The 4,890-nt window shown below is 44.6% G+C and overlaps 1 pseudogene; it reads right to left on the bottom strand.

Moving 5' to 3' along the window:
* Window positions 1-562: 562 nt before the first annotated feature.
* The window catches only part of LOC104987105, a 15,603-nt pseudogene continuing 11,275 nt past the window's right edge, over window positions 563-4,890 (bottom strand).

Here is a 4,890-nt window from a genome sequence, read left to right as displayed (position 1 = left end):
ATCTAGAACGTCAACAGTGCTGTGGCTGAGCAACCCTGGATAGAGGGTTTTGTCTTTACTTTTTTAAAAACAATTTTCACAAAGGTCAGTTTCATTTTGGTGGTTAGTACATTTAACAGTTAAACAGATTTAAAAATGCAAGGTGAATGCATTTAAAAATGTTCCATGAATGCAACATTGATAGCTAGATAGATAACCAATTTTACAAGAGACCAGGTAATATGAAATTGTCTAAACATTTAAAATATGGTTCTTGTGTAGATCATCCTTTGTTTTGATCACTGGCATTCAGGGGTGTGTGCGTTCATGCTAAGTCGCTTCAGTCGAGTCCAACTCTTTGGTTCCCCATGGACTGTAGTCTGCCAGTCTCCTCTGTCCATGAGATTCTACAGGCAAGAATGCTAGAGTGGGTAGCCATGCCCTCCTTTAGGGGATCTTCCTGAGCCAGGGATCGCACCTGCATGTCTTATGCCTCCTGCATTGGCAAGTGGGTTCTTTACCGCTAGTACCACCTGGAAGCCCAGGAGGGGTAGTTAATCCTACTGGTCACAGGGCAATTGTGTTAAGACCCAATCTTCTGATATCCCTTTCCGGAGGTTTCTACAGCTGGATGAACTTCCAACCCCAGAGAAATGTCAAGTTCGTGGCCTCCAGGCAGTATGCTCTTCCTGTTTACCAGGACAGTGTTAGGTTCACACCAGGCACAGAGGCTGAGTATGTCCTCCTCCAACTAAACTAGAGTTGTTGGTTTTTTTCAGAAACAGAAGCAGTGAGATCCAAGTAATATTTAATTATAATGCCCAAATGAGTGCAGCTGGTACCTAATGTCTGAGCAACATTCACCCAAATGTCAAGATGAATTTCTTTCTGATACACTGATGCTTCAAATTCTGTCCCCAGAATCAGTGACATTGTGTTTAGCTGGAAGTCCCCAGTCCTGTAGTGCCCTGCAAAGTTATTCCTTGTTAGCTTTGATTTGGCACTGTCCCAGGTCATGGAACCCAGCAAGCCAGCCCTCACAGTCAAAGACAGCTGAAGCATGGATTGCAGGTGCAGCAAAATCCGCAACATCACAACCAAGGTGTATAGACTCCCTCTTGTAAGAAGACTTGATGTTCCTATTCTTTACCGTGGTAGTGTGAGAAGGCAGCATCGAGTCTCAGACTCAAGCCTTGTCTAATCCGGTCCTCACTGGCAATTCGGTTCTGCCCCCAGAGCTCTGTCAGGTTGTGCTGCTCTGTGACAGGTCACACTGTGTACGTGTCTGCTTTCCAAGTTCCCAGGGGCTTGTGATAGTCGCTCAGTCATGTCTGACTCTTTGAGGCCCCATGGACTGTGGACTGCCAGGCACCTCTGCCCCTGGGGTTCTCCAGGCAAGAGTACTGGAGTGGGTAGCCATTCCCTTCTCCAGTCCCGGGAACTTGACTGGTGTCTGTATTAGATAATCCAGATGTCGAAAACTTTGTGTCCATGCATGATTTTGTTTTCTCATCCAGACGACCGGAAACCAGTCCTTCCTTGAAAATATCTCTGGCAGATTTGCCAAGGTCAGCCCGTGAGAGAGGAACACACATTGTTTGCCCACAGCTCAGTGTGTTGGTTTCAGGACTATGAGAAGGGGTAGTCTGGTGTCTCCTGAAGGTACAGCGTGCAGCCACAGCTGAGGCCACGGGCTTGCTATGGCTTGAGAGGAAGATGGCCTGGAGAAGGGTGAGCTGAAAACCTCATGGGTGTTCCTGGCTAAACCTGACTTGTGTGGTGGTTGGTAAGCTACTGTTAATGTACAGTTGACCCTTGAACAACATGTGGGTTGTGGGCACCATTCTTCCTCAGAATCTAAAATCCACATGTAAGTTATAGTTGATCATCTGTACCCCTAATTCCTCCACATCTGAGGTTCCTCTGTGTTTGTGGTCCACATGTGCAGATTCAATGTCATGAATTGTGTAGTCTATATTATTTACTATTGGAAAATAAAACCCACGTGTAGGTAGACCAGTACAGTTCAAAGTTGCTTTGCTCCAGGGTTAACTGCGTTTGTTTTGTTTTTCTGGTGTCTTCTATTTTTTAACCCCCTTATTAAATCTTTGTTCTTACTCAGTTCAGTTCAGTTGCTCAGTCATGTCCAACTGTTTGTGACCCCATGGACTGTAGCACGCCAGGCTTCCCTGTCCATCACCAACTCCCGAAACTCATGTCCATTGTGTTGGTGGTGCCATCCAACCATCTCATTCTCTATCGTCCCTTTCTCCTACTACCTTCAATCTTTCCCAGCATCAGGGTCTTTTCTAATGAGTCAGCTCTTCGCATCAGGTGGCCAAAGTATTGGAGCTTCAGCATTAGTCCTTCCAATGAATATTCAGGACGGATTTCCTTTAGGATCAACTGGTTTGATCTCCTTGCAGTCCAAGGGACTCTCAAGAGTCTTTCCAACACCACAGTTCAAAAGCACCAATTCTTCAGCACTCAGCCTTCTTTATGGTTGAACTCTCACATCCATACATGACTCTTGGAAAAATCACAGCTTTGACTAGATGGACCTTTGTCAGCAAAGTAATATCTCTGCTTTTTAATATGCTGTCTAGGTTGGTCATAGCTTTTCTTCCAAAAAGCTAGTGTCTTTTAATATCATGGCTGCAGTCAAAATCATCTGCAGTGATTTTGGAGCCCAATAAAAGAAAATAAAAGTAGGGAAAAAAGAAAATTTGTTCCTTACTAGCTCATTCCTGATTTTCCTTCCTGCTAATTTATTTTTTCTTCCTCTATTTATTTTAGTTACCTCTTGCCTTATTTCTGTCTTCTCATGTCAAGGGGTTACTGGACAAAACTTGAAGTCTGCTGGCCTGTGTACAAAAAAGCCAATCTACTGACACAGGATTATGGTGAAGGAAAGTGCAGCATTTAATTCAGGCGACAGCAAGAAGTTTGGGTAGCTAACGTCACCCTCCTCCCCCGACCCATGGCTCTGATCTCCCCACTGGTTTTCAGGGAAAGGGTTTTAAAGACAGGGTGAGGAAGAATGTTGTGTGGTGAGGATCGGCTATAGGACGTTCTTCTGATTGGTTGCTAGTGAGGTAGTTGAGGGTCAATGTCATCAATCTTCTGGTTTCAGTGATCCGGACTCTACCTGCTTGTGTCAGCATATGTTTAAGTTTTTCTACCGATTAGAGGTTTTTGTACCTGCAAATGATCTTTAAGGATATGTCTCAGAAGGGATTTGTTATCTGGAAGGAACAAGTTTGGAGTCCTGACAAAATTTTATTTCTTATGGAGGTTAGTGAATCTGTAGCATTTGCTTTTAAAAACCCGTTAAATGGTATATTTTTGTTTTATATCCTTCTCTGTATGTGTTAATTTTTACAATGAAGTTTTCTTTTTAGCATAAGACATAAAAAGTCACTTGGAGAAACTGGGCTGGATGGGAGGTGAGGAAGGGGGAAACATTTCATTTTCTCTCTATGCACACACATACTGTCAATTTTCTTTTTTAGCCTAAAGTACATTTTAAGTTCTGTTGACAAGGACTCCTCTTTGGTGATGCATCTGAATTAAAAAAAGCAGTAGTCTCTCAGAATCAATTATTTATTCCTTCTTTTAATTCTTCCAAACCTCCTCCACCATCTAACAATTTCCAACCTGTCATTACACGCAATCCAGCCTCAAATTCCACCCTGTCTCCCCATTTTAGGCTGTCCTGTATTGGGATGATCCCTTGGCTGCAGTCACTACCTCCTAATATTTCCCTCACTTTCCCCTGCTTCTCTTCATGGTCAGCACTCTAACAGCTTCTTGCTTCTTTTTCTACAGTTTCCTTCTTAACTTTTCTCCCTGTTTCCTATTTTCTGGTGCACAGGGATGTTCAGTGTGAGAGAAATTGATCTACAGGGCACAAAGGCACAAAATGGGGAAGAGAAAGGTGGAGAGGGCAAGCACCCTGTGTTCATACAATCCCACTGGCCAGCAGCTACGGGTCACTCTTCCTTTCAGATATGTGAGCACTTTGATTCTAAAGTCCATCCTCACAGCCTGTCTTCAGAAGCATTTCTTTGGTGTTTATCTTAGCCTGGGTCCTCCACACGTGGAAACCTGAGGCAAAGATGAAAGTGTTAACTCTTGACTATGGACCTGCCAGTGCAGGGAGATGAGGAGTAGGGAAAAATGGGAGCAATGAAACATATTAGAAGCTGTGTGATTTGTGATCATTCTGCCTGTCTCTTTACACTGATTCTGGAAGAGACATAGATGAGGCAGAGGACTGACCCGAAATCTGTCCCAAGTCGCATGGTGCAGTGTCTAGAATGGGACAGTGAGTGGGTGATGACAGCTAATTCCACATGAAAAGCAAGGACAAGCGTGAGAGAAAGAGGAAGGAGAAAAGGCGGGAGGGGTCAGGGGATTGAAAAAAGCAAAGAGAGAGAGAGAATCTAGGGAGAGTCAGGAAAGAGACGGTAAAATTGAGGTCTTGGGAAGGAAGGTCACTGAGGGAAGAGAGGAGAGAGAAGGTCTTCAAATGTCCCAGCGACACCACATGCAGTAGGAACAAGCCGTCCCCACTGAGTTCTGCTCAAACTGCAGACTCATGAGCAACAGAAGTGATTGTTCTTTGTTTCACCAGTGTGTTTGGAGTGGCTTATTTTAACTGATCCAACCTCCATGGTGTGGAGTCTGAGCCTGGTGCTCTAGCTGAAGACGTGGGTATTTTGTTGGGACTGTGGATTTGATTCTGCTTTACAAGACCCTTGCTGGCAGCAGTGTGGGGAAGGTGTTGCAGTGGCCAACACCAGACACAGAAGACTAGGAAAGGGCAGGAGGCCGCTTCAGGGATGGAGGCTTCAGCTGGACCTTGACCTACGGTCACCAGCATCATCCCGGAGGATTAATGTGAAGCAA

The sequence above is a fragment of the Bison bison genome, unplaced genomic scaffold (assembly GCF_000754665.1).
Source record: "Bison bison bison isolate TAMUID 2011002044 unplaced genomic scaffold, Bison_UMD1.0 scf7180017864082, whole genome shotgun sequence".
In the NCBI taxonomy this organism is placed as follows: Eukaryota; Metazoa; Chordata; class Mammalia; order Artiodactyla; family Bovidae; genus Bison; species Bison bison.
The sequence above is the reverse complement of the archived record's forward strand: the minus strand, read 5'-3'. Positions and strand labels throughout refer to the sequence as shown.